At 37.1% G+C, this 26,108-nt stretch overlaps 1 long non-coding RNA gene across 2 annotated transcripts in view; it reads left to right on the forward strand.

Moving 5' to 3' along the window:
• LOC143647884 (uncharacterized) overlaps positions 1–26,108 on the forward strand; it is a 169,433-nt gene that overhangs the window by 138,144 nt on the left and 5,181 nt on the right. The window contains exon 4 of one of the 2 annotated variants that reach the window (XR_013158247.1): positions 1,552–4,060. The exons of the other annotated variant lie outside the window; for it this stretch is intronic. This is a non-coding gene — a long non-coding RNA (uncharacterized LOC143647884). Of the gene's footprint in view, positions 1–1,551; positions 4,061–26,108 lie in introns of those variants that run through there. 2 annotated transcript variants of the gene reach the window in all.

The following is a 26,108-nucleotide window of genomic DNA, read 5'->3' on the forward strand; positions in this document are numbered from 1 at the left end:
TTGGAAGGGTTCCCCCGGTCACTATTCTCCGCAGTCTGGGGATTTCCGACCCAACTATCTCAGTTGGTCCAGGGGGCCTCGCGTGGTGGGGACACCAGCCGCCGTGGCCCAAGGGGACCGCCCGTCCAATTCTACCAGCTGGCCTGGGAAGGTGGAAGGGAGGGACTCCGGTCGCTTGCTGTCCCACCCAGGAAAGCCCGCGCCCCTTGGTGATCTCACCGGAGCTGGTTCTCCCAGATAGTCAGCCGTTCCAGGATGGGGTACGCCGTCCCTTTGATCTCCCTCATGGCTCCGGGAGCTGCTCTGTATTATCTCCACTCCCCCAGTAGCTGTTCTGGAGGAGAAAAGGTGAGGGCGGCAAGGCTGTCGAGGCTGGTAGCGGAGGAGCCGGTGAAGGCGGGGGAAGAGGGCACCATGGTGATTGGAGAGCCGCCGGAGCAGGAGGGGAAAGAGGGGGGAGAAGGAGGGCGGGTGGGTCGGCTGCTGCGGGGTGTGGGCGCCATGCGGCGGGCCGGCGGAGAAAGAGGGGGGAGAAGAAGGGCGGGTGGGTCGGCTGCTGCGGGGCGTGGGCGCCATGCGGCGGGCCGGCGGAGAAAGAGGGGGGAGAAGGAGGGCGGGCAGGTCGGCTGCTGCGGGGCGTGGGCTCCGCGTGGCGGGCCGGCGGAGAAAGAGGGGGGAGAAGGAGGGCGGGCGGGTCGGCTGCTGCGGGGCGTGCCTTCTGTGGTCACTTTAAACTCAGAATTTGAGTTCCTGAACCTGAATCATTTTGCTACCCAAATATATTCTTTCTATATAGCCAATATTGGATAACTCACTCATCCAGTATTTTAGATCAAAACCTAGGATCCTTTCCAGAATTCTTTTCATGCTTAGTATCTACATCTAATTAGTCACCAAATCTTATTCTTCATAAATATTTTTCCTAATTGTTCTTAAAACTGGCTTCTCCTCATTAACCCATTGCCAATTTTGCAGACTTCATCTTCTTATGATGAAGCCATTAGGCTGTCATCTAAACAGCCTCTTTGTTTTTACATTTCCCTCATCCTAGCCATGCTCCACACTAACCATAAAGAAATAGTTATAGAATGTTTATTTATCATGTTTCTCTTCCACTTATATATTTTACTCCTCTCCCTAGTACCTACAGTGTAGAATCCAAACTCCTTGGAATATAATAAAATACCCTTTTTCATATGATCCGTTTCTTACCTTTTGCTTCTCCTCCAATCATAACTTTATGACTTATCAAATACCAAACATTCTGCTGATTTTAGCCTCTTGCCTTTGCACATGTATTTTTCATGAAACGCCAAACTCACCACTTGGCCCCCTAGCAAACTCATATAAATATCTATCTGGATGTATCCAGCAAGCCTGATGTAGTCCACAGGATTTAATTATCCTTAACTTCAGTTGTTGCATTTGCCGCAACTTATAGTAATTATTTGTTTGCATTCTATTCTGAACTTTGAGCTCCTTAAGGGGAAGCAATTAACAACAGGTCAATAAATGTTGGTAAAATAAAGTAATTATGAATTTTTATTCTAGCTCATTGCACTGTGAAAGATCGTTTGCTGTGAGAAGATGGAGAGGTTTGAAAAACAGTATGTCCTGACACTCACTGATGTATAAAGATAAGTGGTAAGATATAATAGATTGGGATATAAGGGCAGAATGCAATGCTTCATTTAAGATGAAGGAAGAATCAGTCCTTATTTAGCGAGTAATCATTTCTGTCCTAAACTGGCAAGATCTTACTTTAAGTATTATTTTCTAATTCAATACAGTTCTACCTGTTGTCGACTTGAAATTCTGCTATGGAGGGTCAGTGGCTGCATATTTCACACTCTGATGTGGCTCCAATAGCTATGCCTAGAATTGCCAACCGAAACTCCGTGTGGCCTCTGTTGTCTCAGCTTCAGTGCTGGCATTGATTGTCCCTTTCAAGTTTCAACTGAGCTCCTCTGAATGGTGCTATTTTTCACACAGAAACATTCTTATCATTTTGGAGATAGAATTAGTTTTGTTAAGTGTGTCACTTAAAAAAAGCAAGACTAAAGGTTTCCAGGCCCTTTCTAAAATCATTTGTATTTTTCCTTAAAACCTATTTAAAAAAATATTTTTATTAAGAAATCTCCACAAACATATATTCCATACATGGTGTACAATCAGTGGTTCACAATATCATCACATAGTTGTGCGTTCATCACATGATCATTTTTTAGAACATTTACATCACTCCAGAAAAAGAAATAAAAAGAAAAAAGAAAAACTCATACATACCATACACCTTACTCGTCCCTCTCATTGACCACTAGTATTTCCATCTACTCAATTTTTGTTACCCTTTGTCCCCCCTATTATTTACTTACTTATTTATCCATATTATTGTACTTATCTGTGCATATAAAAGGAGCATCAGACACAGGGTTTTCACAATCACACAGTCACATTGTAAACATTATATCTTTATACAATTGTCTTCAAGAATCAAGTCTACTGGAACATAGCTCAACAGTTTTAGGTACTTCCCTCTACCCACTCCAATACACCATAAACTAAAAAGGGATATCTATATAATGCATTAGAATAACCTCCAGCATAACCTCTCAACTTTGTTTGAAATCTCTCAGTCACTGAAACTTTATTTTGTCTCATTTCTCTCTTCCCCCTTTTGGTCAAGAAGGTTTCTCAGTCCCTTGCTGCTGGGTCCTGGCTCATCTCGAGATTTATGTCCCACGTTGCCAGGGAGATTCATAACCCTGGAAGTCATGTCCCATGTAGGGGGGGTGGGCAGTGAGTTCACTTGCTGAGATGGCTTAGAGAGAGGGGTTTCATCTGAGCAACAAAAGAGGTTCTCTGGGGATGACACTTAGGCCTAATTTTTAGTAGGCTTAGCCTATTCTTTGCAGAAATAACTTTTCATAGGGGTGAACCCCAAATCAAGTGCTCAGCCTATTGATTTGGTTGTCCCCATTGCTTATGAGAATATCAGAAATTCTCCAAATGGGAAAGTTGAGTATTTCTTCCTTTCTCCCCATTCCCCCAGGATGACTTTGCAAATACTTCTTTATTCACTGCCCAGATTACTCTGGAATTTGTCAGGGTATCATATAACCTGGGCAAACCAACAAAATCTCATGCCTTTTTCGTGATTCCATGTACTTATGGTGTTCAACTAAACTGACCATACAAGTTAAATTAAGAAATCCACTACCCAAGATATAAATTTTGCACCCAATAAAAATTTCTCACATTAGTCTCACACAGAAGTTAAAGTTTTAAAATATGGATGATATCAACCTTCACACTGTATTCTGATGTACCTGAGTCCTATCCAGATCAGCTTCATTCATATCTCTACTCAAAGTCTTTTTCAACTTTTTAAACAGTTTCTGTATGTACACAGCTGACTTTCATAGCTTCAGAGCTCTAACTCTGATCTCAGGTTTCACACAAATATGTGATGTTTCTGGGAACGACCATGGCTATGTACAAACAGCTTTGGTATCTCAGAATTTAGAATTAACAATTACATCTCCTGAATATATGTAGCTGCTGTAAGAGCTTTTCTAGGACCCTTTGCAATAAGCCCCAATGTGATAACCCATGCTCTTGACTTTATTTTTTTATATTATAGTTAGTTTTTATATTATAGTTAGTCCATATGATTGGGACATGATAATGTTTGCCTTTTTGTTCCTGACATTTCATTCACCATACAGTCCTTAAGGTTCATTCACTTAGTTGCAGGTCTCACAACTTCATTCCTTCTTGCTGGTGCTTAGTAGTCCATTGTATGTATACACCATCATTCCCACTTCTATTCTTCAGTCTTTATACCCTTAGACCACCTCCATTCATTTTGGCTCAGGAACACTGCCACTATAAACACCAGTGTGCAAATGTCCATTTATGTCCCCACACTCAGTTCCTCCAGGTATATACTGAGCAAGGGGGTTTCAGGATCATATGGTAAACCCACCCCTAGCTTCCTGTGGAACTTCCGCACTGCCCTCCAAGGGCTGCACCTCTCATTTTCCCTACCAATGTGAATAGGTACATCTTTTTCTCTGCCTTTTCTCCAGCACTTGCTTAAAACCTGCTTCTTTTATTGGCAGATCAGTGGTATGTTCACAACCAAATCCTGATATTTAGGATCGGCACAGAATTTTTTTTAAGTTTCTAATGCACAATAAGCTGATTAAAAATACATAGGTTGAAAAACAAAAAAAGAAAAGGGAGAGGACCAGAAATGGGGGGGGGGGGGTTGCTACCCAATAAAAATTTCTCACATTAGTCTCACACAGAAGTTAAAGTTTTAAAATATGGATGATATCAACCTTGACGCTGTATTCTGTTGTACCTTGGTTCTACCCAGATCAGCTTCATTCATATCTCTACTCAAAGTCTCACTCCAAAGAGTGAGTGTGCTCAGAAGGCAAGACCTTTGGTGATCTCGTTTCAGATATCCTGCAGCAAGGTAATACCCTCTGCCATATTATTTTGGTCATGCATAATATCTTCAATCCATTTAAATAGTGGTCTACACCAGGGCATAGATACCAGGAGGCATACATCACTGGGTACAATATTGATTATCCAGGCTACAACATTTCTGCAATTCTTCTCCTCCTCTTCTTCCTTTTTCTTTTATTCTTTGATTTCATTTACATATGGTAGAACTTTGACAATCAGGATATTGAATAGTTCCATTGCACAAATGTTCCCATTATTGTCAATCATGTCCCATTATTGTCAATCCCTTCTTCTCATTCTAAGCATCTGACAATTACTAATTTGTTTTCTTTCCCTATAGTTGTAGACTGGCACAGAAAAGTAATCATATTGTGCTTAGCTGCGTGAGACTGGATTACTTTCATTAATGTAATGCTCTTGAGATTCATCCATGTGGTTGATATTTCAGTAGTCTGTTCCTTTTAGTTGTTGAGTAGTATTCCATTATATGGATATTTCACAATATTTTCATTGATTTAACCATTGAACAATATTTGGATTTTATTCAGAATTGGGTGATTATGATAAAAGCTATTGTAAACTTTCGTGTGTGTGTGCTTTACATCTGGACATGTTTTCATTTCTCTTGGTTAAACATCTGAGTTACTGGGAGAGTTTGTAAGTCCTCTGTCAGAACATTATAGACTTCATAGGAAGGATTGCTCTGTTGACAATTTAATTTTCTGCCTCTAGCCTTCAGAACTGCAAGACAATAGATTTCTGTTGCTTAAACCAACTAGCTAGTCTGTGGTATCTTGTTATAGCAGCTCTGGAAAGCTAAGACATAGGAGTATTTAAATTTTTATAATTTCTTCTTGAGGGGCTTTGATAGTTCTTTCATGGAATTGATTTCATTTCATCTAAGTTCTTAATTAGATTAATACAATATTGTTTTACTCATTTTATAATATTTACAATATGTGTAAATCTATTATGTCCTTCTTTCATTCTTGAGAGTAGTAACTTGTGTTTACTCACTCTTTTTTGTTCTTGTTGTTGAACAGCCTGACTTGTGATTCATGAATTTAATTGAGCTTTTCAAACAACTAGATTTTGTATGAATTGATTTTCTCTATTAAACTTTTTAACTTATGATCTTATCTTTTATTATTTCCTTCTGAATGTTTGCTCTGAGTTTAGTTTAGTCTTCTTTCCCTGGTTGATATGTGATAGAAGCTTAAATCATTAAGTTGAGATCTTTCTTCTTTACTAATATAAACATCTCATACTATAAATATTCTTCTAAGCACTGCTGTAGTTGCTGCTTTCTAATATTGATGTTACTTTAATATTGTCTCAAAATATTTTCCAAATTTTTGTGAGTTCCTCTTTGATTTGTGTATAAGTAGAAGTTTTAATAATTTCCAAATACTTGTGGATTTTCTAGATATGTTCCTGTTACTATTTTCAAGTTTAATCATTTGCTGGTTAGGGAACATACTTCGTCTGTTGTGTCCAATTTTGGTAAATGTTCCATGTGCACATATAAAGAATGTATAATTTTTGTTTAATGTAGTGGTCTATAAGTGTCCATTAGGTCCAGTTGGTTGACAGTATTGTTAAATCTCTTATATATTTTTACTTATTATTATTTTTTCTCCTGTTATATCATGTACAAAAGAGAAATGTTAATATTTGTGATTTTCAGTCAGCTTGACTAGCCTATAAAATCAAATGTTCAATCAAATAATAATTTAAGTGTGGCTGTGAAGGTATTTTTTAGATATGGTTAATATCTACAATCATTTGACTTTAAGTAAAGATTACTCTTGATAATGTCAGTGTACCTCGTCCAGTCACTTAAAAGTCTTAAGAGCAAAAACTTACAGTTTCTGGATAAAAAAATTTGTCTCAAGCCTGTAGCATCATTTTGTACCTGAGTTCCAGTTGCCAATGTACATTATGAATTTGGCCTTGCCAGCACCCATAATCATGTGAACCAATTCCTTAAAATGTATATAATCGTCTATTGGTTCTGTTTCTCTGGAGAACCCTGAGTGATACAGCTTAGAGTACCAAGAGTGATTCTAGAGAAACAGACTCTGAAGGATGGATTTCTGAGTTGGTTCTGGGGTTTCTGGAATTGGTTCTATAATAGGATTAGATTTGAAGACTTTAATTACTCTATTTCCATTAGTAAAGTGGGCACTGTTAGTCCAATATGTGATGTGACTATAGAGATACTCAAACTATTACACTGGATACTCTTAAAAAGTATTTATAAAAGGTAAGGAAGGGTCTAGGAAACCATGTATATGATAGCTTAAAACATTTTATCAACATGACAAGTATAATGAAATTGGCTGGCTGCTCCTAATTGTACTGCAAAAAGTGGGGAAAGAAAAGGATGAGCTCAGGGTTTCAAATTCCCACTTTAAATGCACATAAATGACTTGAAAATTAGTACTATGTTCCCTGAAAGAAACCCTTATGCCCTGTAGCTGCAGAGCTGAGATTTTTGAAAGACAAATCCAGAGTCTCATCCTGAAAGTGGCTGAATTACAATGCAAATTGATTTTCCAACCTCAGAGGGTATCTTTTGTTGATTAGGATAGAAAGGGATAATGAATATCAGAGTGGCAACATATGGGTAGATCTTTATGAAACTGGTGGTATTGAACCTTACATTCTGCTGAATTCTCTTTTCCATCGAAGCAGCATTTCCACCTAATCTGAGGAGGTGCTTTGTAGGATGAACCTGTTATGACTTTCTTTAGGAGAGTTGCCTTTCAAGACATTGCTAATTTTCATTGGGACGTATCCCATTCCTCTTTAATGCTTCTAGTTCTATAATTATGTTTAAGTACCTTTAGTCCCCAAAGGGTGAGATACAAAATATGACCCATGAGAAGTTGCACTATTCTCCAAAGAAACTGCATAATTTTTCCAATTTGTCAAGACAGAAATCTGGAGAATATTTGTAGGAATGGAACTTAATGAGTGGGGTAATGATGGAAGGAACATAAATTTGAATGTATTGATATGAGTTAAGTAAGCAGGACTTCTGGATTGAAGTTTGAGAGGTTAAAAAGACCTCTAAAACTTTGGTTCGCTAATCAACAAACAAAATTGTGCTAATCCAAATGAAGTTGGAATGCCATAACTGCCCTGGTATGCTTAAAGGATTGTACCTAGAAGCTTAGGGATATTGGAATGTGAGAGTGAAGCTTAGGGATATTGGAATGTGAACATACTCAAAAAAAGGTTCCTAGACCCTTCCTTACCTTTTATAAATACTTTTTAAGAGTATCCAGTGTAATAGTTTGAATATCAAATCTAATCCTATTTTGGGCCAATTCCAGAAACCCCAGAACCAACTCAGAAATCCATCCTTCAGAGTCTGTTTCTCTAGAATCACTCTTGGTACTATAAAACATGATCAGACAGCCCAGCAGGGTCCAGAGGGTATACTTTTCACCATGACTATGAAAAACAAATGAGAGGGGAGCTCAGCATCCCTGAAGAGCTCTGCAGGTCACTCTTTTCTGCAGGTCAGATATTATAGTGGGAATTGCTGATGCTGAACTGGAATACTTAAATGCAATGAAGATAATTAGGTCCAGATTGGCAGGGACCAAGTGGCAGCAGTTAATCACCAAAGGTGACTCTGATTGCTGCAATGGACAGAAGAGTCAAAGCAATAATCTGAATAGTGTGTCCATTGAGAGAAATAAAAGGCAGTGCACTAAATTCTTATCTGATCTGTATAAATAGGACAATTCTGGTAAAGTGGACAGAAGTCCACTTAAATCACCAAAACAGTGTATGATGGCTCCTCAATCAATTTATGGACTCGAACCACTGTACAGACCTTAACCCCCTTGAATAAAATAGAGGCTAGGTCCCCTTCAGTATGGACCCTGCTATACCATTTATATTATTAATATTTCTCACAGACTTTACCAAAGAGACCTGCAAACTTTTAACAAGGTGGCTGTACACTCAGGAAAAAGAAATGATCAGATATTTCTGGGATTACTGGATATTGATTCTTAATCGACACTAATTCCAAGAGAACCAAAACCTTATTATGGACCATCAGTCAGAGTAGGAGCTTTTGGAGATTAGATAATCAATAGGGACTTTTACTTCAGGTCTTTCTCATCTCACAGTGGAACTGAGTGAGTCTCTGAAGTCCTCCTGTAATTATTTCCCCAATTAGGATGAACATACTCAGGAAATGGCTGAGTCCCCATATTAATTACCCGACCTGTGGAGTGAGGGTGATTGTAGTAAGAAATTTCAAGTGGAAGCAAGTAGAATTGCCTTTACCTAGGAAAATAGCAAATTAAGAGCAATGCTGCATTCCTGGGGATTGCAAAGATTATCCTCAACGATATGATGGATGCAAGGGTGGTGATTCTTCCATATTTCCATTCAGTTTTGCTCTTTTGGCCTGTGAAAAAATAGATAGATCTTGGAGGATGACAGTGGGTTATTATAAACATAATCAAGTGGTGATTCCAATTACAGCTGCTATTCCAGATGTGGTTTCATTACTTAAGCAAATTAACACTTCCACTGATACCTGGAAGTAGCAATTGATCTGGCAAATGATATTTCCTTGATATCTGTTAGTAAAGGCTACCTGAAGCAGTTTCATTTCAGGTGGCAAGGCCAGCAATATACCTTCACTGCCCAGCATCAGGGATATGTCAACTCTTCAGCCTTATAACATAGTTTAATCCACTGGGACCTTGATTGCCTTTCCTTTCCACAAGATAACACATTGGTCTGCTTCAGTGATAGTGTTGTGTTGATTGGACTTAGCAAGCAAGAAATAGCAACTACTTTAGATTTATTAGTAAGCAATATGTGTGTCAGTGAATGGGAAATAAATCCAATACAAATTAAGAGGTCCTCCATTTCAGCGGAATTTCTAGTTATCCACTACTTTATGGGATCTGTTGAGATATTTCTTCCAAAGTTAAGTATAAATTTTGCATCTGGGTCCTTCTACAACAAAAAAGAGGCACAATGCCTAGTATGCCTCTTTGGATTTGGAGGCATTGTATTCCATATTTGGATGTACTGTAGCCCATTTACTGAGTAACTTAAAAAGCTGCTATATTGAGTGGGACCCAGAAGAGAAGATTTCGCAATAGAGCTAGTCTGCCATGCAAGCTTTTCTGCCACTTGGGCCAAATGATCCAGTAGATCTAATAGTATCTGAAGTGTCAGTGGCAGATAAAGATGTGTTTTGGGCTTTAGACAATCTCCTATAGGTGAATCACAACAAAGACCCTTAAGATTTTGGAGCAAAGTTCTTCCATCTTCTACAGATAATTACACTCTTTATGAGAAAAAAAAACTTTGACTTGCTACTGAGCCTTAGTAGAGACTGAAGCTTAACCATTAGCCACCACATTATCATGCAGTCCTGTCTGGTCAGTATAAACTGGGTGTTGTCTGACTCACCAAATTATGAAGTTGAGTGTACACAGGAGTATTCCATCATGAAATAGATGTAGTTTCTGAGACTGGGCTCAACAGGCTCTGAAGGGAAAGTGGCTCATATGCCAAAGACCCCTACTCCTGGACATTTCTTCTCCATCCCAGTCCACATCTAAGGACTCTTGGAGAGTTCCTTACAAGAAGTTGGATGACGAAAAGGAAATGCAGGCCTGGTTTACAAATAATTCTGAATAACATGAGGGTACCACATTAAGTGTACAGCAGCAATACTACACCCTCTTTCAGAGGCATTCCTCAAGAAGAGTGATGAAGGGCAATCCTCTCAATGGACAAGAATTCATACAGTACACCTAATTGCTTATTTGCTTGAAAGAGAAATGGCTGGAAGAATGAATAAATATTGATTCATGGGCTGACCAGTAGTTCGATTGGGTAGTCAGAAATTGGAAAGAACATAATTGGAAAATTGATGACAAGGAGATCTGATGAATAGGTATGTGAATAGACCTGTCTGAATCAGCTAAAAACATGAAGCTATTTGGTTCCCATATGAACACTCACAAAAGAGTGGTAACAGATGAATATTTTAATAATCAAGTGGCTAGGCTTAGATAACAGTTCCCTGTCCCAGTCCCTTATCGTTGTCCATTAGACTCATGAAAAATGTGGCCATGTTGGCAGGGACAAGGACTACAGAAGGACTCAGCAACATGGACTTCCACTGACTAAGGTTGATCTGGCTACAGATACTACTGAGAGCCCAATCTGCCAACATAAGAGACCAATACTTAGTCTCCAATAGGGCATTGTGCTGATTTGATAAGAATATGCACCCTAGAAAAGCTGCCTTTTAATCCTGATCCAATCTTACAGGAGCAATGTTTCGTTAATCCTGATTCAATAATGTAGGTTGGAAACTTTAATCAGATTATCTCCATGGAGATGTGACACATCCAATTGTGGGTATTAATTTTTGATTAGAAGGAGATGTGACTCCAGCCATTGCAGGTGGGTCTCGGGTACTTTCCTGGAACCCTTTGAAAGAGGAAACATTTTTTAGAGAGTAACAGAGTCATGAGAACCATGAGAACCCAGGCAGCCAGAGACCTTCAGAGATAAAGAAAGAAAATGTCCCCAGGGAAAGTTCATGAAGCAAGAAGCCTGGAGAGAAAGCTAGCAGACACTGCCATGTTCACCATGTGCCTTTCCAGTTGCGAGAGAAACACTGAACATCATTGCCCTTCTTAAATCAAAGCATCTTTCCCTGGATGCCTTAGATTGGACATTTTTATAGCCTTGCTTTAGCTGGGACATTTTCATGGCCTTAGAATTGTGGACTTGCAATTTATTAAATTCCCCTTTTAAAAAGCCATTATTTTTTCTGGTATATTGCATTCTGGCAGCTAGCAAACCAGAACAGGCACCATTCCCCAAGACAATCAACCAGCTACCTGGTGGCAGATTGATTACATTGCACCACTTCCATTATGTAAGGGGACTGTTTTGTTCTTACTGAATAGACACATACTCCAGATACAGACTTGCCTTTCCTACATGCAGTGCCTCTGCCAAAACTACCATGAATGGACTTGCAGAATGCCTATCCATGGCCATGGTATTCCACACAGCATTGCTTCTGATCAAGACACTGACTTTACAGCAAGCAAAGTATGCCAATAGACATATACTCATAGAATTCGCTGGTCTTAAAATATTCCCCATCATCTTGAAATAGCTGAATTGATAGTAGGTGGAATGGCCTTTTGGAGACTAAATTATGATGCCTGCTAGTAATACCTTCTGTTCTAGTTTGCTAGCTGCTGGAATGCAACACACCAGAGATGGATTGACTTTTAATAAAAGGGGATTTATTTTGTTGGTTCTTCAGAGGAAAGGCAGCTAACTTTCCACTGAGGTTCTTTCTTATGTGGAAGGCACAAGATGGTCTCTGCTGGTCTTCTCTCCAGGCCTCTGGGTTCCAACAACTTTCCCCGGGGTGACTTCTTTCTGCATCTCCAAGGGCCTGGGCTGAGCTGCAAGTGCTGAGATGAGGAATGCTGAGCTGCTTAGCAGTGCTACGTTGCAATCTCTCATTTAAGCACCAGCCAATTAAGTCAAACGTCACTCATTGCAGCAGACACGCCTCCTAGTTGACTGCAGATGTAATTGGCAACAGATGAGGTTCTCGTACCATTGGCTTATGTCCGCAGCAACAAGACTAGGTTTGCTCACCTGGCCAAGTTGACAACTGAATCTAACTAACACACCTTCCAAGGATCTGACAAAGTTCAGGAGGCTGTATATACTCTAAACCAGTTTACAGTCTATGGTGTTGTGTCTCCCTAGCCAGGATTCATGGGAGAAGGAATCAAGGGGTGGAAATAGGAGGGTTACCATTCACTATTATCCTTAGTAAACCACTAGAAAAATGTGTGCTCCCTGTTTCCATGGCATTAACTCTGGTGGTCTGGAGGCCTTAGTTCCAGAGAGAGGAATGTTTCTACCAGGAGATACAACAAGGTTACCATTAACTTGGGAGCTAAAACTAGGGTAACCTGGCCATTTCATGTTCCTTATTTCTCTGAATTAACAGGCAAAGAAGCTAATTATTGTACTGGCTGGTATGATTGATCCTGATTGTCAAGGGGAATTTGGATTGCTACTATACAATTGAGGTAAGGAATAATATATCTTGAATATAGAAAATCCTTTATGGCATGACTTAATATGCTATGGGCTATAATTCAAGTCAATTGAAAGCTACAGTGACCCAATTCAAGTGGAAGTACTAATTGCCCAGACCTTTCAGGAATGAAGATTTGGGTCACCCGACAAAGGCAAAGAACTACAACCAACTGAGGTGCTTGATGATAGCAAAGGGGATATAGAATGGGTAGTGGAAGAAAGTAGTTAGAAATATAATTGTTATGAGCATATGTGATAGGTTGAATTATATGTCCCAACGAAAGACATTTTCTTCGTCTTTATCTGTGTTCCTGTTGGTTTGAACTCATGTGTAAAAGGACTTTTTGAAAATGTTATTTTTAGTTAAGGTGTGACCCACCTGAATCAGGGTGGGCAGTAATCCTTATTAGTGAAGGCCTTCAGACAGAGTGAGCCAGAGAAGGTAAAAAGGATAAACAGAAGTCAGTATGAACCAGAAGAGCAGACACAAGGGACAAGAGATCACTCTGTGATGAGAGGTAGCAATGCAAAGCAAGGAACCCCAAAGATTGTAGTGAGTTAGCACCAGAATGCTACAGACTTTGGGGAGAAAGCATAGTCTTGCTGTTGCACTGATTTTGCATTTCTAGTATCCAGAGCTATGATTACATAAATTCCTGTTGTTAACCAATCCATTGTGTGGTAATTGTCATGACAGTCTGGCAAACTGACAGTATTTTTTCGATACAAATATTTGTGTGATATTTCTGTATTTTTGTTTTATTCCTTCTCTTATTGCCTTATTATATAATATAAGAAGTATTAATATTAGTTAACATTAATATCCCCAAATTTAATTTATATGATATCAAGAAGAAGAAGAAGAAGAAAATTGAAATTCATCAAGGATTTTGCATTCTCCTCCAGGAAAAGGGTTGATGCATTTTTGTTTATATGGAGGAAAGTTGTATCAAGTTAGGAGGAAGTGCGGCTTTGCTATTGTTTTTTATCTGGAGATCAAGTATGATCTAAGAAGATGTGTATATGTGCCAAGTTTACAAAGGTTAGACTGTGATGGTTTTATGTGTCAACTTGGCTTGTCTATGGCACCCACGTTATTTAATTAAATGCAGTCTTGGTTTTGCTGTGAAGGTAGTTTTTAGATGAGGTTAACATCTACAATCAATTGGCATTTAATAAAGGAGATAACCCTTGATACAGCATGGGGGCTAAATCGAATCAGATGTAGGTCTTAAGATCAAAAACAGATTTCTCAAAGAAACAAAAATTACGCCTCCATACTACTCTGCAACGTAAATTGTCCTTGAGTTTCCAGCCTACTGGCTTGTCTAAAAGATTTCAGGCTTGCCAGCCTCTGCAATTGCTAAGTAAATTCCTTGAAATAAATTTCTTTTTTACAGATAGCCAATTGATTATCTGAAGAATGCTGACTGATACAGTGTCTGTAACTGGAATTGTGGATTTATCCATATTTCCTGTCAGTTTTATCACTTTTTGCTTTATTTATTTTGAAGACTGTTATTGGGTACATACACAGTAAAGACTATTAAGCTTTCTTGATGATCCAACCCCTTTGCATTATGTAATTTCTTTTTTATTCTTGGCAATATTTCTTTCTGAAGTTTACTTTGTTATGATACAGTAACTCCTAATTTTTTATAGCTTGTGCTTGGTTATCTTTTATGTCCATTTATTTTTAATCTATGTCATTAGATTTATAGAGGGTCTCTTCTAGATAGCATGTAAATGATTCTTGTTTAAACTCCAATTTGAAAATGTATAGTTTTATTTTGTGAAGTACATTGACCAATTAATGAAATTATTAACATATTTGTATTTAAATATACCATCTAGCTATTTCTTTTCTATATGTCCTACCTGATCTTTGCTCCTTTTTCTCCTTTCTTTAGGATATTTTTAGTATTCCATTTTTATTTTTACTATTCATTTATTAATTATAATCCTTCTGTAAAAGTTTTGGTCAAATTGGCTATTGCATAGCTTAGGTCTTCTAAATTCTCTAGATATAGAAGAATTAAATCTACTTAATTTAAATATTATTTTTATTTGTTCTATCAATTAGTGGGATATTTATAACTATGATTGTGGATTTCTCTACTCTTTTAGTTTTGTTTTACATCATGCATTTTGAAGCTCTGTTGTTAGATGTCATAGTGAATTTTCCCTTTTATCATTAAGTAATGTTTTTCCTAATTCTCCTGAAGTCAATGCTTTTTTATATTATAGCCACTCCATTTTTAAATTACTGCGTGCATAGTATATTTTCCCAATATTTTAGTTTTTCATCACTTTATTTATAACATTTTAATATTTAAATTGGGCTTCTTGTTGGCAGCAATTAGTTGGTTCTTGCTTTATAAATCATTTTGAAAATCACTTTTAGTTTAGGTGTGTATTAGATAGAATTACATTTCCTCAAAAACATCCTCTTAATCTTAGCCCATGCCCCTCTACAAATTTGTATATAGGAATTTTTGAAGATACTATTTTTAGTTAAGGTGTGGCCAACTGAATCAGTGTAGATATTAATCTGTATTACTGGCGGCCTTGTGAAAAAGAAGAAACTGGAAGCCAGAAGAAATCAGAGAAAGCCACAGGCAAGAACCAGAAGCTGAAAGTGGAAACTGGAAGAACAGACACACGGAGAGAGAGATCTCCATTGTAACACAGAGGCAGAGATGCAAGCATAGGAACCCCAAGGGTTGCAACAAGTCAGAACAGAAATCTCTAGACTTCAGGAAGAAAGTAGTGTATTGCCAATACCTTAATTTTAGACTTCTACTCTCTGAGAGTGAACTAGCAAATGCTCGCTGTTTAATCCAACGCAGTGTGTGGTCCTTGGCAGTGAAACCTGGCAGACTAAGATAATATAGCAGTTGAGGTAGTTAGATTTAAATCTAGCATCTTCATATTTGCTTTATATTTGTCTCATATTTTCTTTGCATATTTTTACTCTTTTTCTTCCTGGTTTTGGATTGTATATTTTTTATTCTTTTTCTCGTTGATATATCTCTATAAATTGTTAGCAATTTTCCAACGGTTAACAATATACACGTTTAATGTATCGCAACTAACCTTCAAATATCATACCACTACATAATGTAAGAAATTTTTCAATATTTCCAATTACTTCCTTACATCTTTGTAATACATTTTCATGTATTTTTATTTATACACCCTTCATGTTTTTTATTATTTATTCTCTAAACAATTAGTTATGTGTTATAGTGATTACAAATAAAGTAAGTATGATTTTATAGCTTACCTTTATTTTTTTACTATGTCTGGAGGTCCCACTACTTTTAGTCTGGCATCATAATCCTTCTGCCTGAAAAACTTTGTATAACATTTCTCACATCATGAGTCTGCCAGCAATGAATTCTCTTAGCTTTTCCCTTTCTAAAAATCCTCTATTTCTCCTTCCTTTTAAAAACATACTTTCATTGAGTTTATGATTTGGGACTGACAGCTCTTTCTTTAAGTACTTGAACAATGTCACTCCGTTCTGGCTTGCTCTATCCAGGTGAGAAGGCTGCAACAATTCTTACCTTTACCCTTCTGGATGTGTTGTGTCTTTTCTCTGCCTTCTTTTATGATTATTGCTTTCTGTTTGGATTACAACAGTTTGAGTGTGATTGTTTTTGAGAGAGGGTGTTACATGCGTATGTGTGTGTGTGTATGTGTGTGTGTATTTATCCTGATTGAAATTCTCAAATATTTTAATTGAAGCTTTTCATAATTTTGAAGAGATTTCCTGCACCATTATCACTTCAAGTAGTTCCTCTCCTCCACTCCCTTCCATGCCTTCTGGGACTAAAATTATGCCTATATCAGACCATATGAAATTTTTCATAGCTCCTAGATAATTTCTTTGCAAATTTTACCCTTCCTTTTTTTCTCTTTGCAATTCAGTTTGGATAATTTCTACCCACCTATCTTTATTTTCACATGTTCTTTCATTGGCTATTTTGATTTTTTTTTTTAAACTCCTGGTGTTTGAAGTTGACTCTTTCATATAGTATACACCTATCTGCTGAAATTTCCCATCTATTCATGCATGCTGTCCCTTTTGCCAGCAGATTTCTTTTTTGTATATTGTATGGTAGGGGTCACATTTCATTCTTTTTCCATGTGAGTATCCCATTATTGCAGCACCGTTTGTTGATTTTTGTTTTGTTTTGTTTTTTGGGGGAAGTGCATGGCTGGGAATCGAACCCTGGTCTCCTGCATGGCAGGCAATACTTCTACCACTGAACTACCATTGCACCCCCCCGTTAGATTTTTAAAATCATCTTATCCATATTTGTTTTAAGGTCTCTGCCCAATATTCCCAACATAGGGTCATTTCTTCATCTGTCTCAGCTTATTGTATTATTTATTTTTTGCTTGTTTTTCTTTTTTATTTTCTTTACTCTCTTCTTTCTTTCCTTTATCTTTATTTACTTCCTTCCTCCCTTATTACCACCTTGCCTTCACTCCCTTCCTTTTATTTTTCTTCTTTTTTAGTGCCTTGCAATTTTTTAATGAATGTTACACATCATGGACATCATTTTAGAGCAGTTAAGATAACAGTCAATCATCTTCATGTATAGAAAATCTATGCCTCCTCTGTTGGTTTATTAGTGAAGAAGACAGGTTGAGTTCATCCAGTCAGGTATTAAGCTGGATGTGGATTTTATTACTGCCATGATTATCTTCAGTGCATCAACGGCTTCAGATTTCTTTAGGCTTCTGTGGCCTTGTTCTTAGGGTCTGAGTTAGCATGCTGGAGGAGCTGTCACATGCAGGTCCTCCACTTTCAGCTTTCAGTTGGTTCTGAATGCTGATGCCACAGACTGAGGTCTTCCCCAAGCTGCTATCAGTAAACTGCTGTTACTTGTTGTATATAAAAAGATTATCTTTGCAGCAAGGGCTTTTCTCTGTTTTCTGATCCTCCATCATGATTATGCAGTTTCTCTGTGCTTTGGTTTCAGGGAAATGTATCCCACAACTTTGCAGCCCTCCATGGCAGCTACCACTGACATAACTGATTATCTTGGCAGAAGATTCTCTCCACTCCGTAGCCGTAAAATACTGCTGCTTGATATCAGTATAGAGTCTTAGGCCCAAGAGAGTTTCTTGCCCCTCTTCTAGGAGTAAAGAGTTTTTTCTTCCACCAGCCATGAGTTTTCCCTGTGCACTGGTGTGTGCTGGTTTGCAATTGTTATGTACTCCAGAAAGGCCATGTTTATTTAATCCTAATCCAATCTCGGGGGGAAGACCTTTTGTTTAGGGTGGAACACATCCAAGTGTTGGTGTGATCTTTTGATTAGATTCCCATGGAGAAGTGGCCCTGCCCAATCAAGGAGGGCCTTAATTAATTCACTGGAATCCTTTAAAAGGGGAAATACTTTGGAGAAGATGCAGATGCATGTATTTAGAGATGGTTGGAGTGCAGACAGAAATGCTAAACTAAGGGATGAAACCCACAGTTTCATTCTGGAAAAGTTAAGTGAGGGCCCACAGACACTTGGAGAGAAAGTCACTGGAATCAGAAGCTGGAGGCACTGAATCAGGAGCAAGGACCTCAGACACCAGCCATGTGCCTTCCTATGTGACAGATACTGGCTTTCTTTGGAGTCAAGGTATCTCCCTGGATGCCTTAGTTTGGTCATTTTTAAGGCCTTAGAATTGTAAACTTTTAACTTCATAAATACCCTTTATAAAAGCCAATTCTCTTCTTGTATATTGCATTCCAGCAGCTTTAGCAAACAGAAACGTGGTGTGACAGGTTTGGTTGCCCCTCCTTTAGTAGGACGAAACCTTTTGCCTCAAAAAAGAGAAAGTGTATGTTACTTGATTACTTTCTACAACATGCATCACTGATTTCATGACCTAACCCAGTCTTTCTTGTTTTACATAGCAGATGCCTATGATGAAATATTTGCAAGTGAATGTAGTCCACCCTTGTGCCCTGGACTCCCAGCTCTTTCAGACTGACAAATTGCCCACACTTGGACTTTTGTATTTCATAAAAATTTTAGCTAATTTATTCTTACCCATGTACATGGTGGTTCGTGTCTCCACTTCCTGTGTTCTGTCAGATTTATGACAGCTTTCGTATCTTATTTCTCCTTGGAGAAGTGTAACCATCTTTGAAATTTAAGCCAGATGATTATATCATGCTCTCTGATGGGCTCAATAAAAGCTGTGATTTTGTGGTTAAATTCTTTTTCATTGTTAGGGTATGGAATAAAACTCTTTGCTGCTTTTTATATATAAGCTGAAGAGTAAGTTTTATAGTTCTCATTTTTTGATCTGTTATTAGAAGGTGCAAGTTCATGGGCCAAAAGCTAAATACATAATACCATGGACATATTAAAGTTAAAGTATTTATTTTTTCAACCATTTTCTTAGGGAGAGCCTATTTTATACTGATATATAATTTCATTTGATAATCATGACACACAATTACATAAATGTTATAAGCCTTGCATTAGACAGAGTTACAGTGACAGCATGGTTAAATTATTCCTTACACCTGATCAACATTGGGTTCAGGATTTGAATTCAATAGCAAAGTTGGAATTTCAACTTGCATCTTTATTATAACTGAAAAATTTCCTTCCGTGCTGCTAATGATTTTCCAGAAATGGAGTTAAGTACTAGGAATGTAAATATGTAGTCACTGCCTTTGATTGACAAGGTGAAAGAGGCATATAACAAAATAACCATAAATGTTCTGAGTGCTATAACTGAGATATGAACAAAGTACTGTGGAAATGCAAAGTGGAGTGCAGTTAACAATTCTACCTGGGAGAGATATGGATTAATTTACAATGGAGATGATATTTAACCTGGTTTTTGAAGGACTAATGGGTTTTGCAGGAGGGAAATGTGCTGATATATGCCAAAACATACATATACACACACACACACACACACACACACACACACACACACAAGTGCATGCTGCATTCAAGGGTCCATGAAATTTTAATGTGGCCAGATGCAGTGCATATAATATACTTTGATGGGTATGAGACTGAAGAGGAAAAATGGAACCAGATTGTGAAGATATTTGTGGTCGGTTTAAGTTTGCAAAAAGGAAACATTTAAATGTTTCATGCAAGAGAGTGACAAAATAAATTTTGAGGTCAGCAATATGCTGATAGAATTTAGGAAGGATGAGAGCCATGATTGGCTGGAGGTGCAGTGAATTAGGCATCATGTAAACATTCTAGGAAACTACTAAACTCATGGAGATTCAGGGAAATTGAAGAGATAAGTGAAGTTTCATAGGCTTTTTTTCAGGTAGAATTTTAGGCACATTGTTGGAAGTCTAGCTGAGGCAATAAAGAGGTTGTTATTAAAATTTGTGAGTTATTCCTAAGTTAAGAGATAGTTGACAGTATTAATTGAGGTGTATGCTTAGTCTTCAAGTGGCACCCAAATGAAGTGAATTTGTAGACTGTATGATGCATTTAATAAAAGCCGGTAAAAACCAGAGAAGTCTGCATATGGTTGTAGAATAGGACCAATGTATATTTGCTGATCAACTACGGACTGAGAAACAGTACAAAGTAGTTTAAACCTCTGCTTCCTTCCACAATTGTATCCTCTCAGCATATAATTGAATTTGGAGATGAGACAGAAACTTGTGAATTAAAAGCAATACTGAAAAACAATAAAAAAGGATTTTCTGAGACAGTACATGATTAATGGCCTAATGATTTATAAGGTTTAAGAGGAAGGAGGTTAATTAGGGGTGGCCAGGAAGGAAAGTTATAGGAATTAGAGGAAGTATTCAATATGTCAGCATTCCTCTGGGGATAGGCAAAAAGAGGCACTGACAATTGGATTTTCTGGAAGAATTTGCTTAATGAAAATTGAATTTTTACATGTTAAAGCTTGAAAACTGCCATTTTTGGTTGGCCTGAAGTTCCTATGATCAAGGGTAGAAATTGGACTTTGTGTTTATTTGCACTGCCTGAAGAACTTACTATTCTGGTGTGCCCTTCCACTCATGCACATATAAAGCAAATACCTACTCTCTCTTTATGGAACAGCCCTGCAAAAGAAAGGTAATCAAAATGTATCTGCTTCCAAACAAGATGTACTCTGCCTATGGCTGGAAGTTAGGTGTAACTTATGCGAAACTGTGTCCCTACTGAGACAGAGAAATGAACTTTTTTTCTTGAATCTGGATCTATGCAATCCTATGACTGAAAGCTATTATTTGTTCTTGGGATATGGTGTGCTTTTCATACAAACATTTATTGAAAGAACTCTGGGGGGGACATGTAAAACTGATGCTGTCTTCATTCCATGCTAGAAGAAGGTCTGTTAGCCTGGATTGAGGCCATCAGAGTGAAACTTGTGCTATCCTGTTGGTGTGCCATATACCATACGCTTTAAGATTTAAAAAGCCAGATAAAGGAAACATAGCATTGAGTAGTATGACTGTCTTGATTTTTTACCTTATTTTCTAGGTGGAAGTTGGAATTTCTCTAGAAACAAATTTAAAACTACCTTTGTAAATATGGCAAATGTAGCAAAATATTAAAATTGGTGGATCTGGGTATCTGGAGAAGCAGGGATATTTTGAAGTTCTCTGTATGGGGGTTGTATTATTTTGTAACTGATCTGTAAATTTGAAAGCATTTCAAAGTAAAAAGTTAAAAAAAAAACAACACAAAACTACCTTACCTCTCTTGAGAGGATTAAATCTTGAGGGAAGAAATGATGAAGTCTCGAATTGAAGCAAAAGGAATCCTTTTCGATTTCTGGGATGAAAGCAGAGTTGTGCTGTGACATGAAGTGGGGGAGAAACTTTAATAGAGGCTGAGCTTGCTTTCCCCATGTCAGTTAGCTGAGAGCTAGGCAGAGATGTAGAGATGTAAGCTATTCTCTCTGCTGTATTTCTACATCCCTTCCGTAAAAAATTTTGAAAAATATCCTGATATGTTACTAATCACATGTTATTGTGTCCTGATAATATTTTATGCCCTGATGCATGAAGAATGAAAGGAGGGATTGTTATCAATGCTTCTATTTTGTGTGTGGCAGGAGCCCCAGGAAGCCAGCTGTTGGCGGCAGAAGGTAGCCTATGGGACCGAGTAGCTTCAGTGATGAACAGCAGGTGATGAAAGTGACTAATAAGGAGATATTTGAGAAGATTTTGTGAATGCTTTAGAAGCTCTCAGAAATTACTTGGAGCAGAGAAGTTGGTAGATGATAAATCTCTTGAAGACAATTGGCTGTGATCTCTGACTATGGTTGTTTGAGTATTGAGTACAATTAAAGTCAGCAGCGTCTAGGATGTTGTTATAGAAAATACAAAGCTTTGTTATATTTACTCTCATGAGCCAAAAGTTCAGGAGATTCTTTTTTCACCAAAAGGGCATTTATACATAAAACCAGATAACTGTTTTCTTACACACAAGCATCTCTTAAAATGGAGAGTGCTTTATCAACCATGTGAGACTTTTGTAATTATTACAGCTCATGCAATGAGCAATTAATTTTAACTCACTCCCATTTTGAGAAATGAAAACAGATTATGGAAATGTAACAAAATACTTGAATAAATTGAAATGTAAGAATTCAATATTTTTCAAAACTTAAAATATGCATTCTTCAGGCACTTAGGCAATTTTGTAGATGAACCTGATATTAATATGGGTCTCTCTGAGACTGCCTTAAGTGTTTGCTTTAGCACTTGAAGAGACTGTGTCTCTACAGAAATGATTTAATTAATATTCTACTTTCACAGAGTAAATAACATTGGAAATGAAAGATTAGTAGTGGGTGTGGTGAATCACTGAATTGCTTTAGCCCTCTAACTGGCACAATCATATGATGAGATTATTAATGGTGCTTGAAAAATGTTCATCCCAGCCTTCTCCATTTAATGACACTTGAGCCTTTCAATGTCTTGATATGTATTATTCAAACCCTTCTCTACTCGTCTTGAAATGTAGCTTGTTATCTGCTAGTGTCTGATCTAGTGATCTTGTTGGCTAATCAATCTCTTTATAGCTCAGTTTTCCTTGATTCAGAATTAATCGCAAACCACTTTGCCAGGGTACTGAGGGATAATGAAGCCTGGCAGGCCTCACAAAGTGTTCCCTTCTATGCCATGGGCTTGGTTAAACAACAGAGAAATTATTTAATACAAAGTTACTTATTATTTATTTTTCTTACGACCAATTAAGCAAGCTAGAGTAAAGCGAAATGAAACGAAAGACAATTTGAACACTTGTGTTTTTCTTGTTTTGTAACGTTTGCAGATGTAAAGAAATGTTTTCAACCTAAATTAAAGAAATGTGTTTGAGTCCGGCACAAATATTAATTAGTTAATTCAAGAAATAATTTTGAGTCTACTATTTTTTAAGCATTGTGCTGCGCTTTGTGGATAAAATGGTGAACAAATGGTGATTGATCGTAGGGTTTGGTGAAGACAAACATTGAATTAGAAATTACATATGGAATGCATTTTTAAAAGTTAGAGCATAGGACATTTGGGGAATATATAACAAAATAAGGCTGACCTAGTAGATCATTTAAGGCCTCCTCTGGCCATGAGGAAAATATTTGCAGACAGGCAGAGTATTGTGAAAAAGAAAGGCCTTCAGATGGAAGAAAGAGAGAGAAAGAAAAAAAATGAAATAAAAAAAGAATTGTTCTGTCAAAAGGAGTAGTAGGTGCAGGAGACCCGGGTTCGATTCCTGGACCATGCACCGCCCCCCTCCAAAAAAAGAGAAGAGAGTAGTAGTGTGTGTGTGTGTGCACACATACATACATGTACACACACACACACACACACACACATAAACTTAGGTAAATAGTCCTTTACTGTGAGGCATTTACCTAGCTAGGAATTAGGCTGTGTTTACTGTTGTAATTTTAAGTGTCAGAAGATAACATATAGTCTGGAAAAAAAAAGGCAGGATTTAGAAATGCAGAACATTTTTTAGGATAATAAGAGTTTTAGCCTTTATCTTAGTTTTAAAATTGGAAGCCAATGACCCATTTAAAATGGTAAATGACATAACCCAATTTATATTTCAAAAATATTCTGGATACAAGGTGAAAAAGAAGATTGGAAAGGAATGAGAGAGAGACTGTAGACTTATTGGGAGAAATGATGGTGTCTCGGAGTAATAAGGAGAAATGGGAAAGGAGAAATATGAAATTCTTTGAGAAATAATTGGCAGGTGGAATTGATAGGTCTTGGTGATGATTAGATGACAAATGTGGGAAAAGGGATGGTCTAGGAGGACTCCTATATTTATTGTTTTTATAACTTGGTAGTTACTAGTATTAATTATTAAGATACCAAACACTGACACGGGGGCAAATTTGGTTGTTGCGGGATTTTTTTTTTAATTATTATTTTATTTTCTGAAGAGTGTTAAGTTCAATCCAAGTCCCACTGAGTTTGAGGGCCATTGAAATATGCAAGTGGGGATAATAATTTGGAGTTTATATATATATAGTTCTGAAGTCAAAAGAGTGATATGGGATTCCAGATAGAAATTTGCATGTTTTTAGCATCTTAAATTAGTTTGCCAAGGTAGAATGCACAGTGTTTAAGAGAGATCCCTGAGTTACATAATATTTAACGGTCAACTAGAAAAGAAAATCTAGCAAAAGAGACTGGAAAGAGAAGATTGGGGGAATATCAGAAGAATGTCTTTGGAGTCAAAGGCAGAAAGTTTGATCTGAGAGGTCAAATAATCAATACTGTATAATGTTACCAAGATACTGCCCACATAAAAATGCATACACATATAGAAAAACTCAGAAGTACAGACCAATTATTAAATGTCTAGGTTGCATGTTTAATTCCAAAATTATTTACTGATTTTTCTGTTAGATAATGATATTTCATTTCCATATTTATCTAAGCTTGCAATGGCTGTATTTTGGAAGTTCTTGGCCCTCAACATCTAATCAATTGGTGGATCTACTTCTACAAATTCCGTGTTTCTGCTCTCATAGCTACTTGATGTCTCCATACCTTACTCTGATTTTCTGAGAATTTCTTACCTAGTTCAAGAATGTCATGTCACTCTCTGTCTTAATGCATCTTATGTATTAATAGATTTGTCTTTCTCATGTATAAACCTGACTTTGCCACTGCACTGCTCATAAATCTTCAATGGCTCATTTTCTGCTCAATTTATGATAAATTTCTTTGTGTGAAGGATTAAGAGGTATATTACAAATTATAAAGTTGTAATCCATGTCTTCATATTCTAAAGAACAGGATTTTTTTGCTGCATATCAAATGAGGCTGGGTTTTCTTTCAGTTCATTACAGTCCTAGTAATGAATAGGCGAAAACACAAAAAGCAAGAAATTATATGTGTTTATCAGCATAAATTTCTGTATTTTTTAACATATTGAGTGAGAAGAGGCATAACAGAGTGGAGTGTATGTTTGTTTTAGAGAGAAGGATTTGGGGAGGTGAGGAAAATGGTGGGTGTTTAAGTAGGGAAATGGAAGAAAGAGACAGAGGTGAGGGAAATGAATTTTAAGAAGTCTTAAATCAGATGTTTTTTAAGATAATAAAGGAAATATTTGAATTAATTATACTTTTAATTGTGTAGCCCTGTATATATTCATATGTAAATATGACTGTTACCTTTTATCTGGTTGAACCTCCCTGTGCCCCCTTTTGTAGGAATCATAACCAGCAGTGGCTTTGGAATAGTAAACATTGTCTCATCTCCATGTGTTTGCTCCAGTTGTTTCAGTTTATTTTAATTAGTTAACTACTTAATTTATACTTCTGGAACATCCTTTTCTTCCCACGATTCTTTCATAATAATTCTCTTGATGGACCAATTATTAGATGTCTAATTCCTACTCTACTTTCAATGATATCCAAAGACACTGTCTTCATAAAATGTTACTTTAACCTCACAACTCATTTTTATCTTCATTATTTTAAGAGAGCTTATAGAGCCTAGAATTATATATTTGTTCTGGACTAACCTTACAAATGGTTACATTTGTGCACATGCCTGGCCTTAATCATTTTGATTACATTAGGAGCGTTAAAGGCAGAGACTATTTCTTAGTCTCCTTTCTATCCTTCTGACCATTTTAGTATCAGGGCCTGCAGAAAGACTTATTGTAATAAACCAAAAGATATATAAAATACCATGTTAGAAGAAATTTTATTAACATAAGATACTTAAATATATTAATATTTTATTAAAAATATGTTCCCTGTAGTAGTAGATTATATACTCTCTGATTCCATTAACAGATGTTTCAGTGTATAGAAATTACACACCTAAACAGATATATACTGCATTCTGTTAAGTATATTCATATTCTGACAGGAAACACATAGTCTCTGAATCAGAGAACAGATCACTGTTTACGTACACCTTAAACAGTAGCAAGAGTTCCTTCTCATATTGATTCTCTGAGCCTTAATACTCACAAATGACATGGTGAGAGCTGTGTGTG

This window comes from Tamandua tetradactyla, chromosome 10 (assembly GCF_023851605.1).
Source record: "Tamandua tetradactyla isolate mTamTet1 chromosome 10, mTamTet1.pri, whole genome shotgun sequence".
In the NCBI taxonomy this organism is placed as follows: domain Eukaryota; kingdom Metazoa; phylum Chordata; class Mammalia; order Pilosa; family Myrmecophagidae; genus Tamandua; species Tamandua tetradactyla.